The sequence below is a fragment of the Oncorhynchus clarkii genome, chromosome 7 (assembly GCF_045791955.1).
Source record: "Oncorhynchus clarkii lewisi isolate Uvic-CL-2024 chromosome 7, UVic_Ocla_1.0, whole genome shotgun sequence".
Classification (NCBI taxonomy): domain Eukaryota; kingdom Metazoa; phylum Chordata; class Actinopteri; order Salmoniformes; family Salmonidae; genus Oncorhynchus; species Oncorhynchus clarkii.
This window is the reverse complement of record NC_092153.1, coordinates 29,418,320-29,433,752: the sequence shown is the minus strand read 5'-3', so window position 1 is coordinate 29,433,752 and position 15,433 is coordinate 29,418,320. Positions and strand designations below refer to the sequence as shown.

General features: G+C 40.8%; 1 pseudogene; it reads left to right on the top strand.

Annotated features, from left to right (window-relative positions):
• Window positions 1-9,094: 9,094 nt before the first annotated feature.
• Window positions 9,095-13,169, top strand: LOC139413173 (zinc finger protein 180-like; annotated as a pseudogene).
• The last annotated feature ends 2,264 nt before the right edge of the window (window positions 13,170-15,433 follow it).

Genomic DNA, 15,433 nt, shown 5'->3' with positions numbered 1-15,433 from the left:
GGAGGCGCACTGTAGGCCTGGTGCGTGATGCCGGCACTGGTGGTACTGGGCCGAGGACACGCACAGGAAGCTTGGTGCGGGGAGCTGCCACCGGAGGGCTGGTGCGTGGAGGTGGTACTGGATAGACCGGACCGTGCAGGCGCACTTGAGCTCTTGAGCACCGAGCCTGCCCAACCTTACCTGGTTGAATGCTCCCGGTCGCCCTGCCAGTGCGGCGAGGCGGAATAGCCCGCACTGGGCTGTGAAGGCGAACCGGGGACAACATGCGCAAGGCTGGTGCCATGTACGCCGGCCCAAGGAGACGCACTGGAGACCAGATGTGTAGAGCCGGCTTCATGGCACTTGGCTCGATGCACACTCTAGCCCGGCCAATACGAGGAGCTGGCATATACCGCACTGGGCTATGCACCCGCACTGGAGACACTGTGCGCTCCACAGCATAACACGGTGCCTGCCCGGTCTCTCTAGCCCCCCGGTAAGCACAGGAAGTTGGCGCAGGTCTCCTACCTGGCTTCACCATACTCCCTGTGTGCCACCCCCCAATACATTATTGGGGCTGACTCTCGGGCTTCCATCCACGCCACCGTGCTCGTCTCTCCAACTCCATTCTCCTATAACCCTCCTCGCACTGCTCCAGCGAATCCCAGGCGGGCTCCGACACTCTCCCTTGGTCGACCGCCCACCTGTTTATTTCCTCCCAAGTCGTATAGTCCTGACTTCGCTGCTCCTGCTGCCGCTGCCTGTCACCACGCCACTTGGTCCTGTTGTGGTGGGTGATTCTGTTACGGTTTTCTTCTGGTGAAAGAGAGGCGGACCAAAATGCAGCATGGTTATTTATAAACATCTTTAATAAAGATGATAACGTGAACAATATAATTCTTCAAAACAAGAAACCGTGGAAAACCAAAAACAGTCCTAACTGGTGCAAAACACAGAGACAGGAACAATCACCCACAAAATAATATGGAAGATGGAAGAATATGGCTGTCTAAATATGGTTCCCAATCAGAGACAATGATAAACACCTGCCTCTGATTGAGTTACACTCTAGGCAACCATAGACTTACCTAGAATACTATACTACACACAACCCCATCAATCTACAAAACCCCTAGACAAGACAAACACATAATCACCCATGTCACACCCTGGCCTAACCACAATAATAAAGAAAACACAAAATACTAAGGCCAGGGCGTGACATGTATTTGTTATCGTCCACCAGGGTGTGCCGGATTTCTTTGAGTTTCTCGTGGATGTAAATCGCCTCCTTCAGTTCATGTAGGAAAGCCTCGGTTACCCCGTAAACTCTGGGAATAGACGGCACAAGACCCACAGACTCCAGGGCTCTGACCAGCGATGGTATAAACCTGCAGGACCAAAGTCTTTTCACCAGCGCCTCAAAATGGTTGAATAAGTAGTATCTTGGGGGTTCGTATAGGCATGGATGTCTGCGCTGGCTGGGGTGATTGATCTCACAACCGATGCATTTTTCTCGTATATACTCTCCAATCACCACGTCTAAAAGCGTGGCTACAGAGGCCTTGATGGTGTCCACAAAAATAGTACTGACCACCCCATCAAACACGTCCTTAGGCTGTGTACATGTAGGGGGTGTCGTGGGTCTTGCCGGGGGGGAGTAGAATGTTGGGCTGCGAGGCATACAATCCTTAGGGTCAGGCCCCCATGACGTTTCGGAGTCCTGGTATGTGGTAGGAATATCCATGGTTAATGCGTAAGTGAAGAACTGTAGGTTTTAAGGACCCTCCTTTTATTGTTGAACCAGCCCTCTGGGTATCAGGGCGTGGTTAACGCAGCCGCGTACTTAGTTTTCTTCGGGGAGTGACCCTTCTGACGATGTACCTTCCTGGGTCTCCTTTGAATCATAATCCTCAGGATTCGTATATATTATGCACTTCTTTAGCCGAACAATGCTCTGTCGCTGTTGGCTCTGTACAAACAGAGCGTCCAACAACTCCAACATTTTCAATTCCATTAAATCCCAACTTTTAAAAGAAATAAGCATGCACAACATAAAATCCCCGACCAAGCCTCCATCACAAATGTTTTGGTTGCGGATTTCCTCGTTGCTGATGTAGAACTCCACGCAGCCACATGGAAGTCCATTCTTTCTTTGTATTTTCACCCTGTGAAATACTCTTCCTGAGGAGTCAGGGGTACCTTCCCAACGGGTCTCGTAGCCTGTGAACAAGCTATACCCCTTGGTGATAAGTCTCAGTTCGGGACACAAAACCTGGCGAAAAACCGTCCAGTCTTCAACCCCATAGTCCAATCCTAATGTCTTGTCGGTATATTCTTCTCCTTCGGCTACAGGCCAAGTAATCAAACAGATACCCCCATTGCTGTCCATTAGACATCAGCACTTGATCTTTCAGCGCAGTTGCGGGCGGTATCTGGGTTCTATACACACTTAGAAACCACTTGTTTGGCGCATCGTATATTGCGTCATTATACTTTCTCTATGTTTCAGCCGCGGTCCTGCTTCCATTGTTACAGTCATCACAGCTTTGCCACTGATCACAAAATCCATGTTTAAAAATCTTGTTTACTGTTCTGGGGTCGCATGCCTTGTTCTGGACTTTTATTTATTTATAATGCGTCTGCCACAGCCAATACCCCGGACATTCCTGCTTCATTAGATAACAACCATAAGGGCAATAAAACTGGGGGTGTGGAGCCATACTCTTTCAAAAGTTCAAACACAGAACCCCCCCAGTTTAACCAGGTCCCTAGACATCAATCAGCATGACAACTTCATAGGATGCAATATAGATATAAAATAACACACCCTCTAACACGTGACCACAGGAACAGGATATCCTGGCCGGAGGCCCATATTTGGACATGTATATGTCATCATGGACACAGGGTCATAAATCAAAATTTTGACCCGTGCCGTCTACTTTATTCTCTCTAACAGGTATAAATGATGGGTTATGAATTAACAGGTATAAATGATGGGTTATGAATTAACACATCCCCTCCAGGCATTTCAATACTTTCAGGATTTCTTACAGTCCACGTGCAATATGCAACTATGATCCTTGCAATTATTCAAATATTTTGTACATTTCATGAGAGCAACAAGATAATTAATGATTTCTGAACAACCATTTTTTATTTAATGTCTATTAATAGTATCTTATCAACTTTATTTCACTTGGAGATGTTTCTTTATAGAGAATATAACATGACAATACATGACACCTAAGTAGCTGAATATGATTATGGACTAACAGTCTAAAGGACACAACTCATGTTCTTCTGGTTTAACAGTGAGAAACTAGTTGATTAAGGAGTGGGGAGTTTTTTACAGTTAGGAAATAATATGTCATGTTTTACTCGTACCTCAGCCAGCATTGTGAATGGTTAGGAAATAATATGTCATGTTTTACTCGTACCTCAGCCAGCATTATGAATGGTTAGGAAATAATATGTCATGTTTTACTCGTACCTCAGCCAGCATTGTGAATGGTTAGGAAATAATATGTCATGTTTTACTCATATCTCAGCCAGCATTGTGAATGGTGTCTGAGGCGGTGACAAACTAAACCATGGCAGTATATCTAATTTCTTAGGTGTTTTTAGTCATGCATGAAAGGTCTGGGGTGGTTCTGTGGTTATAAGTTTCTGACCTTGGAATACATTTCTGGCCATTGGCAGGGTCAAAAAACAAAGCCAATGTCCACCTGGCACACCAACAGCGTCTGAATCAAACCCAATATCCACCTGGCACACCAACAGCGTCTGAATCAAACCCAATATCCACCTGGCACACTGACAGGGTCTGAATCAAACCCAATGTCCACCTGGTACACCGACAGGGTCTCAATCAAAGCCAATGTCCACTTGGCACACTGACAGGGTCTGAATCAAACCCAATGTCCACCTGGCACACCAACAGCGTCTGAATCAAACCCAATATCCACCTGGCTCACTGACAGGGTCTGAATCAAACCCAATGTCCACCTGGAACACTGACAGGGTCTGAATCAAACCCAATGACCATCTGGCACACTGGCAGGGTCTGAATCAAACCCAATTATAGGGGAGGGAAGATTGGTCAAGAGGGTGATGATTATTGTTGTTCTACTGCCTAATTGTTATGCAACAACACTGTTTACAAAAGCTTTGTTAAAGAACAAGTTGTTGTTTGTGTCTCACTGCTTTGCTTTATCTTGGCCAGATCGCAGATCTTTTTTTACCACATTAACAATGTCTACACAGTATTTCTGATCAATGTTATGTTACAGTTTTTCTCAGTCGCTTTGGTGCATTTTTCACATCATCCCTAACATGTGCAAAATAATACGTGCATTTCTCAGAATTTGTACAAACTGCGAAATACAATAGATATGTTTCTAAAGCTAGTCAGTCACTAAAAATCCTTAGTACATCTCTCAAAAGTAAATATTCATGCCAATGATCATGTCAGTGCCATCAGAATGATAAGTCATTGAGTCATTGTTCACGAACAAGGTCTTCAAAATGTTTAGGCATGTTGTCAATGTAACTGTGTACTTTGACAGTATTACCTGATGTAAACTTAGGCTACAGTTTGGATGACAGTTACTGTATTGAAAATGCACAAGGCTGCACTTCTATGGCATATATCAATTTCAACAGTACTATTTACATATTACTGTATGTGGGTTATTGATTGAAAGAGACTGGACAACCCAAGGGGCACAAAGGAAAAAACAACTAAATTAGAAAGAAACACAGGAAACCACCCCTAAGGCACAACATTGCCCGCAGTACTGTTGTGCTGTCTACACATCCAGACGTTCCTGTCTGTCGACCCACATATTCTCATCCACATCACACCGGATATTTTCCCTTCCAATGCAACGTGGAAAGAATCTTTTGGAATGCCTTATCCATCCTCTGCAGGCGTCTACTGTGATGTCCTCACATGCTGCATCCATTGCAGCTAGCACGGTCATCTGTGTGTGTGGCTGACGATCGTACACCTTCCACCTCCATGCTGAAAAGAACTCCTCAATTGGGTTAAGGAATGGTAAATAAGGTGGGAGGAATTCTATGAGCATCCTCGGGTGGGTCACAAACCATTGCCTTATGATGTTTGATCGATGGAAACTCACATTATCACAAATGTCCACATACTTTGGCAAATCCTCTCTAAACAGACCCCTCTCATCATCAGGGATGAGAGCCCTGTAGAGAGTCTCTAAAAAGTTGAGTAGATGCTGGGTGTTGTATGGCCCTATAAGGGGGATATGGGTTAGGACACCATGCTCCGAAATAGCAGCACACATGGTGATATTTCCTCCCCGTTGGCCTGGCAAATCCACAGTAGCTCTGTGACCGATGATATTCCGACCCCGCCTTCTGCATTTGGTCAGGTTGAAGCCAGCCTCATCCACGTATACAAAGTTGTGAGAGGGTTCACTTGATTCCAACTCCATTATACGCTATATTCCAGAACACACAGTTGAATTTGTTTTGGTAAGGAAGAGTGACATAAAATGTACATATATTGCATGTTCCTTCCACAGCAATGGAAATGTGTGCAGTTTATGCTTACTGTACTATGTATCACTATAAAATGTTGCTGTAAAGTAGTTACATAGATATATGTTTTACCTGTAGATACTGGTACCGTAGCTCCTTAACTCTGTCCTCATTCCTTTGGAATGGTACACGGTACAGCTGTTTCATACTCATCTGGTTTCTATGCAGCACCCTGTCAATGATTGAGATGCTAACCGTATGGATGTTTTCAAAGACATCGTTGTCTTCTATAATGGTCCTTTGTATTTCCCTGAGTCTCATGGCATTGTTTGCTAGGACCATGGTGCAAATAGCCTCCTCCTGTTGAGGTGTGAAAAGGCGTCCTCTGCCACCGGTTTGAGGTAATCTTGCAGTCCTATGTGGGGAAAAATGCAGTGATGCATCGCACACTTTCACATGGACAAAAACTATGCGAACACACATTTTACTGTAAAACATAGAGGTGGGTGCATGTAAGGTGCAGTATGTATCTGTATAGAGTATATTTCTATATGCTGTGAAATACAAGTGGACTACTGTAATATGAAGCATTGTAGGAAGTATACAGTATACTGCCTATATACAGTAACAGTGCACTGTACATTGGTGGACATACCTGTTCTCTCTCCGAAACGTTTGAACTATTGAGGACACGGTTGATCTCCCAATATTCAGCTGCACCCTTTGACCCGCCTCAGCCATTGTAAGGCCATGATTGACAACATGGTCTACAATAGTGGCCCTTATGTCATCCTATGTCCTCTTCTGCCTCTTCCTCTGTTTTGCCTTCCACCACGCATCCTTGCTCCTCTTCTTCCTCCTCTTGGCTGTTGACCCTGTTCGTTTCCTGGTCCATCCATTATTGGAAAATTGCAACTCTGTGTTGTGGTCTGTTTATATATGCTTGCCAATTGATTCTTCATGAGATGCACCTTTGAGCAATTTCGACAACTGGTTGAGTGTTGGTTGAACTAACACTTTACATTCCTTCATGAGTGAGGGTCAATTTCACCTGCACGATTCATCAATTCACGTTTTTGTACAAAAGGTCTAATAGAAATGTGTAAAACTATGCTTGACAGTTTATGACAAATAGTTCAACAATTTTGCATGTAATGGCTTATGCAAGGAACTAATGCCTAGATGTTTTGAGGGGACTATTCAACAGAGAACCATCTACTATATTTTGATCAACATGACATGAGCAATTGATAATGTGGAAAAAAGCTGACACTTGTACATTATCAATTGCAATTTGTTCAAAGGAATAAGAAATTGCTTTGATGATGTGCACAAGTGACTAGATGATTTGGAATTTGTACAAGTAGTATCAAGAATTGCACTTTTGATCTAAGAAATGCACCAAAGTGACTGAGAAAAACTGTATTATAATGGACAAAAAAGTGCTTTCTTTAAAAAACAAGGACATTTCTAAGTGACCCCAAACTTTTGAACTTTTGTATGTAGATGTACAGTGGGGCAAAAAAGTATTTAGTCAGCCACCAATTGTGCAAGTTCTCCCACTTAAAAAGATGAGAGAGGCCTGTAATTTTCATCATATGTACACTTCAACTATGACAGACAAAATGAGAATTATTTTTCTCCAGAAAATCACATTGTAGGATTTTTAATTAATTAATTTGCAAATTATGATGGAAAATAAGTATTTGGTCACCTACAAACAAGCAAGATTTCTGGCTCTCACAGACCTGTAACTTCTTCTTTAAGAGGCTCTAGCAAACTTCAGACGGGCCTGGACATGTACTGGCTTAAGCAGGGGGACACGTCTGGCACTGCAGGATTTGAGTCCCTGGCGGCGTAATGTGTTACTGATGGTAGGCTTTGTTACTTTGGTCCCAGCTCTCTGCAGGTCATTCACTAGGTCCCCCGGTGTGGTTCTGGGATTTTTGCTCACCGTTCTTGTGATCATTTTGACCCCACGGGGTGAGATCTTGCGTGGAGCCCCAGATCGAGGGAGATTATCAGTGGTCTTGTATGTCTTCCATTTCCTAATAATTGCTCCCACAGTTGATTTCTTCAAACCAAGCTGCTTACCTATTGCAGATTCAGTCTTCCCAGCCTGGTGCAGGTCTACAATTTTGTTTCTGGTGTCCTTTGACAGCTCTTTGGTCTTGGCCATAGTGGAGTTTGGAGTGTGACTGTTTGAGGTTGTGGACAGGTGTCTTTTATACTGATAACAAGTTCAAACAGGTGCCATTAATACAGGTAACGAGTGGAGGACAGAGGAGAGCATTTGGATGATCCAGAAGAAGATTGGGAGAATGTCATATGGTCAGATGAAACCAAAATAGAACTTTCTGGTAAAAACTCAACTCGTCGTGTTTGGAGGACAAAGAATGCTGAGTTGCATCCAAAGAACACCATACCTACTGTGAAGCATGGGGGTGGAAACATCATGCTTTGGGGCTGTTTTTCTGCAAAGGGACCAGGACGACTGATCCGTGTAAAGGAAAGAATGAATGGGGCCATGTATCGTGAGATTTTGAGGGAAAACCTCCTTCCATCAGCAAGGGCATTGAAGATGAAACGTGGCTGGGTCTTTCAGCATGACAATGATCCCAAACACACTGCCCGGGCAACGAAGGAGTGGCTTCGTAAGAAGCATTTCAAGGTCCTGGAGTGGCCTAGCCAGTCTCCAGATCTCAACCCCATAGAAAATCTTTGGAGGGAGTTGAAAGTCCTTGTTGCAAAGCAACAGCCCCAAAACATCACTGCTCTAGAGGAGATCTGCATGAAGGAATGGGCCAAAATACCAGCAACAGTGTGTGAAGACCTTGTGAAGACTTACAGAAAACGTTTGACCTCTGTCATTGCCAACAAAGGGTATATAACAAAGTATTGAGATAAACTTTTGTTATTGATCAAATACTTATTTTCCACCATAATTTGCAAAAAATTAATTTAAAATCCTACAATGTGATTTTCTGGATTTTTTCTCTCCTTTTGTCTGTCATAGTTGAAGTGTACCTATGATGAAAATTACAGGCCTCTCTCATATTTTTAAGTGGGAGAACTTTCACAATTGGTGGCTGACTAAATACTTTTTTGCCCACTGTGTAAATGATGTATTGTTCCACCATGTAGGAGGAGCAGTATAGACCTTGTCTGTTCATTATATACATCTATCTACATTATGTATTGTTACACCATGTAGGAGCAGTATAGACCTAGTCTGTTCATTATATACATCTACATGATGTATTGTTACACCATGTAGGAGCAGTATAGACCTACAGTAGCTAGCTACTTATTTAGATTTAGTATGACTTAAATGAATCTGCCTTAAATGTGCTGTAGTAAACATTTTTTATTCACACTAATCAATCAACACATTCCTGTCTTTGTATGTCTCAATATAATAGTATTATTTAATTAAATCAATTTAAAATAATCTTTGTCTGAAAATAAAATATGATCCTTAACTGCGTTTCCCCTCCAGTCAGCAGACGGCGATGTGCGTCTTTCAGGCGACGCTGCCAGCATGACGTATAATCTAGTGGACGGTTCTTCAGAAACAGCTCGTCAACCACCTCTGTAGCTAGCCGAAAGATTCAAGCTATTTATAAGCTTTCGGTGGATATTAGCTACTGTGTTTTAGACACACTTCTGTTGTATCTACTTGTTAACCTATTTAATGTAATATTACGTTATTTTGTATTAGTCAGCTATAGTAGCTGGCTGGTTAAGTTAGCACTAGTCTTGTCGCTAATGATAAACATCACCGACCATGAGTTCCCTAAACTACTCCCCTCCTGTTAAAGTAGAGGAGGTCTGCTGGACGGAGAAAGAAGCTCTGGGGCTGAACATTGTTGTGAAAGAGGAGAAGGAAGAAGAAGATGTTACAGTAAAACAAGAAGAGAATGACGTTTTTGGAATGAAGGATGAAGAGGGGGAGATTACTGTCACCTTAGAGGAGGACGAAGAAGAGAAGACTGGGGAACTGATTAACACCAGTAAATACAGTGAGTACTATCTTGTAAAACAGGGACATTGATCTGATTAACACCAGTAAATACAGTGAGTACTATCTTATAAAACAGGGACATTGATCTGATTAACACCAGTAAATACAGTGAGTACTATCTTATAAAACAGGGGCACAAACTCTGCAGTTGTTGAACTAATGTATGATTTTTAAAAGGGCGTTCTACACTTGAATATGTTTTTGTACTGTATGAATTGTTCATGACGTCCTCCAGTGATTTTTCACATTTTCCTGTTGAAAAGTGACATATAAATACAGTAAAGTATAAACACACTAAAGGGAAACAAATAAATGTTTTGAGCAAAATAGTGTTTTTTTTAAACAACTGGAAACAAGAAGTTGTGAGTGATGTCATAGTAAGGTATTCAAGGAGTTGTCTTGATGGGAAGTCGTGATGTCATCCAATAGGCGACTGATTTTCATGTGAAAATTCATTATTCTTTTTATAATCCTTCCTGTTCGGTCAAGTTGGTTGTTGATCATTACTAGAAAGCCATTTTCAAGTCTTACCATAGACTTTCAATATGATTTAAGTCCAAACTGTAACTAGGCCACCCAGGAACATTCAATGTCATCTTGGTAAGCTCCTCCAGTGTAGATTTGGCCTTGTGGTTTCGGTTATTTTCCTGTTAGTACAGTTTTTTTGTATTCAGATCTCTGAAATGCACTCTACCTACATAACATTTAGTGTTTGCCTTATATTATGCTGGGAAAACAGTTTTCATGGACACAGAAATCCTAAATCATTTCAGAGTTTGCTAAATCCAATGGTTCTAACCGAGAGTCACCTTAACTTTATTGACAACACCCAAATGGATACTGTCATTAATGCGGTTCTTCAATAATTACACATAATATTTAATTCTGTAGCTATTTAGTTACAGTCACATGTTCAACTATCATCAGCTGATCCAGGAAATCATTTTCTGAATGACAGTCACATGACAAACATCACGACATGCAACAACAACCAAAGTGCTTCTTCATTCATTACTCTGGTAAAGACAGTTATGCCGTGCTCCACGTTGGATTAAACATCCTTAACAAATTGATGTTTATAATGTGTTATTGTCTGCTTGATTTACAGTAGCGTCTCGTTAGTCTGTTTGCGCACAGAGATACTTAGCTCATAATGTGTAGAGAACGGTTCCTTGATGGATAGGCTATTGAACAACACACAGAGCTATTTTCCTTTATTCGGGACATTTAGAATGACAATACATTAAAGAGTAGTCTAGTGGGATTATTCACAAAATTATCTGGTGATCAGGTTATAAAATGTCGTGACAAAGACATTTTAGATTCCATGTTTCACCTGAAATATTAAATGATTTATAGTCCTTGGTCTATGGTGTTTGGTGAAGTTATGGGTCCTACAGTAGGTCTATGTTATTGTTAGTGAAGTTATGGGTCCTACAGTAGGTGTATGTTATTGTTAGGTGAAGTTATGGGCCAATTTGGCAAACACTTAGTTTACAAACCCTCATTGTCAGGCTGATGGAAAAGCTAGCCAATGAGCATTTTACTGGTTTAAGTGTTTTTTAAGTATGAAGCAGTTGATTTGAGACAAACACAAACATTACACAAAGCAGGAGATTCAAGCGAGCCTGACAATTAGAAACCGAAAGTAGTGTGAAATGCACTCATATTTTACCTGTAAATGGAGGCTATTTTTGCTGTCAGCCTATGAGACCTCCCCTGAGTTTTCCCCCACGGTGGTGAATTAGTAAATAGCGACACAGCGCTTAAAATTAGTTTCCTTGAGTAGCATTTCTGATCTTGCGCTGTAATATTCAGAATACATTGTGAAAAACTAAAATCTTCGCTCACCATTTTTGCTCCAACCATATATACTACATCCATATCTAGTGGTTTCCTCATTACCAGATATACTACATCCATAACTAGTGGTTCCCTCATTACCAGATACACTACATCCATAACTAGTGGTTTCCTCATTACCAGATATACTACATCCATAACTAGTGGTTTCCTCATTACCAGATATACTACATCCATAACTAGTGGTTCCCTCATTACCAGATACACTACATCCATAACTAGTGGTTTCCTCATTACCAGATATACTACATCCATAACTAGTGGTTTCCTCATTACCAGATATACTACATCCATAACTAGTGGTTTCCTCATTATCAGATATACTACATCCATAACTAGTGGTTTCCTCATTACCAGATATACTACATCCATAACTAGTGGTTTCCTCATTACCAGATATACTACATCCATAACTAGTGGTTTCCTCATTACTAGATATACTACATCCATAACTTGCGGTTTCCTCATTAGCAGGGAGGAGTTTCTGCATCCAAATTGTGTGTGCTCCGCCCTCGTGCGGCCATTTTTAGCAAACACAGAAAGGGGCCAAAATTGGAGACCAAAAGTCGTCTGGCACACTGCTTAGAGTTTCAGCAACTTTAATAACTTATTTCTCCAATCATCGATTTTACTACTAATGTGAAAACAATATAAAATTGTTGCTCACTTGACTGTTTTAAGACATTTGTCAAATAATTTAACAGACGTCAATTGTTGAACAACTTCATGGGTACGCTCTGGGCATCACCTTTTAACTCAAATAAACAGTGGATTTCTGCTGTTTTGAGCCTTTAACCATCTGTCTAACTTTGTTGTTCACACAGGAGAGAGACAGGACTATTGTGGATCCTCTGGGGATCCTCAACAACATCATGATGCTGACGAGGCAGAGAAGTGTCTCTCCAGATCAGAACACCTCAAGAAACACCTGCAGAGACCCACAGGGAAGAAATCTCACCACTGCTCTGACTGTGGGAAGAGTTATTCAAGATCAGATTCACTTAAACTACATAAGAGAATACACCAGCGAGTACACACAGGAGAGAAACCTCACCACTGTTTTGACTGTGGAAAGAGTTACTTAAAATCAGATTCACTTAAACTACACCTGAGAATACACACTGGAGAGAATCTTCATTGCTGCTCAGACTGTGGGAAGAGATTCACCTCTTCAGTAGACTTTAAAATACATCAGAGAATTCACACTGGAGAGAAACCTTTTGGCTGTGATCAATGTGGGAAGAGTTTTACTAAGCCAAGCAACTTGAAATCCCACCAGCGAATACACACTGGAGAGAAACCTTATGGCTGTGATCAATGTGGGAAGAGTTTTACTCAGTCAAGCGGCCTGATATCACACCAGATAACACACACAGGAGAGAAACCATACAGCTGTACTCAATGTGGGAAGAGTTTTGCTACATCTGGCTATCTGAAGATACACCAGAGAATACACACAGGAGAGAAACCTTTTAGATGTGATCAATGTGGGAAGAGTTTTGCTACATCTGTCTATCTGAAAATACACCAGAGAATACATACAGGAGAGAAACCTTATAGCTGTAATCAATGTGGGAAGAGTTTTACTCAGTCAAGCAGCCTGAAATCACACCAAAGAATACACAGGAGAGAAATCTCATAGCTGTAATCAATGTGGGAAGAGTTTTACTCAGTCAAACAGCCTGATATCACACCAGCGGACACACACATGAGAGAAACCTTATGGCTATGATCAATGTGACAAGAGATACTCTGATAAAATATATCTAATCAAACATCAGAAAATGCATACATGAAGGAGATGTTTCACGATATCAATGAAATATTGTCACAATGTAGAATGTTTTAACATTGTAGTCTGAGTATTTGAATGAATTTCACAATGTAGCACCCTAAGTGTTTGCCCCCTGTTCATTTGATTTTAGCATGATATGGATTTTAGCCTCAGGGGAAAAATCCAGGCTTTGAATTGAGAGTATTATTTATGTGATTTAACAAAAATGTGCTAACAAAAAAAAAGAGCTGTGTTACACTTATCATGTTGGTGACCCTCTTGAATCAAAATGCAGCCATCTGTTTACATCTATTACTATTATGTAAATTAACAAAAAGTGACTAACAAAAAAAGAGCAGGTGTGATGTTGTTTGTATGATGATGTCGTGTTTTGTTTATAAAATAAAATAAAAATATTTTCAGGTCTTTTTTCAATGACTTGATAAATTAATTTCAACGTACTTGTCACCGATTCACATGGATGCAGTATAATACATTTTATTAACAATCCTACATCACTCCAGTATTTCTTTACAACATTCAAATGCTAATTGTCTTTATTCCACGACTGAAGAAGTATGAATCAAATCACCTCATATTTCAAACATTCCGCCTGACAAAGATACATGTTTTATTATTCCATGTCTCACCATTCATTAAGTTAATTATTGCCAATACTTATTAACAAATGGGTGTATATTTGATATTTCATATTTACAATTCCTGTAATGTTTAATTTGACTTTAGTTTTTTGGGTTTCTTGATGGAGAACATTAGAACAAATATTGGAGTAAAACAAGCTTATATTTTGTGTTGGATGTTGCATCCAATTGTTAATATTTTAATCAATGACATTTCCTTAAAATGCTCAGTCTTTCAGTTAAGTTTCTGTTTGTTGTGTACTAAATATTTCAGTTTATTTTTATTTGTTTTTTTCCTGTGAAGCCATTGTCTTGAATCCATGTCTGAAATGTACTATATAAATAAAGCTTGATTTGATCATATTGCAAAACAAATGAACCAATCAACAGACTCTTGCTAAACCAATGAACAAATATGTGCAAAGGCATATCTTGGTCCATCTCAGATTGAATTTATACTGTTTTTCATGCTATCTTCTACCATGTCAATATAGTGCATGGTCCATCTTAGTATGAAAAACAGTATCAATTTAGTATATCTTCCACTATGTCAATATAGTGCATGGTATGTAAGTTTAGTATCACTTTTCAACCAACCCAGTGCATTTGTTGAAAATGAAAAATGTTGAAATGAACAAAACATCACAGGATTCAACTACTGAAAACTGAAACAAACAAATGGATCAAACAGATCAATTCCACTTTTCAAGCCTGCTGAAGGCGTGGTGGAGTGGTAAACACCACCCCTGGCTCTACCAGGGGCTTGAGGTGGTCTCCCACAGCTCTGCTTATGTCATGTTCTGTGGCCTTGCTGTTCCATTTCTTGACTGCCCCTGCAACACAGAAAGAAACACATTCAGTCATAGTATATAAAACACGCAAAGTAATGGATATGAAGCATCTATGGCCTCAGTTACACCTGGTACCTAAATGTGACTTCTGTCATCCGATCACTCCAAGCTGCATTAGGTTCCAGGATGGGCCTTTGACATAGTCTGGATGCAGTCAGGCGACTCAACGTAAAGAGATGGGGTGAATGAGTGGGGAAAAGTACATTTGACACAAATTACCTTCATAATATGAAAGAACAAATGTGTGTCTGAGGGGAAATTAACTTTCATACAGCCAAAAGGGGTGAGAAATTACACCTATATCAGTGGATAAATTGCACTAATGTAAATAAACATAGATGATGGAACATATTCCCTTTTGTTTACGTGATGAACCGCTAAGGGGAGATAAATATTTACCATCCAAACCATGTGTGACCTCTCTGGCTGTAGAAGTGTTCTTCCTAACCAGTCCCTCAACAGCTCTCTGACTGAGCTCCACCCTCACTGGGTCCTCAGAGGAGAGGAAGGCTAAGGAGGGATGGAAGGATGAATGGATAAGTCAATAAAGTGTAGAGCTGCTGTCTGACAAAATCTATATTTTAGTAGTTCATTAAAGTAAATTAGGCTTTATAACTGCCGAATACCAACTATCAATCACTTAGATCATATATTTTTAGGTAGAGATACATCCTTGGGAGGTCCCTGGCCCGTTGAAGTTGACATTTCAAATGGTTAAATTAGGGGTTACGGTTAGGGTTTAGGGTAGAGATGTCCCAAGGATCCCAGATATCATTGACCATAA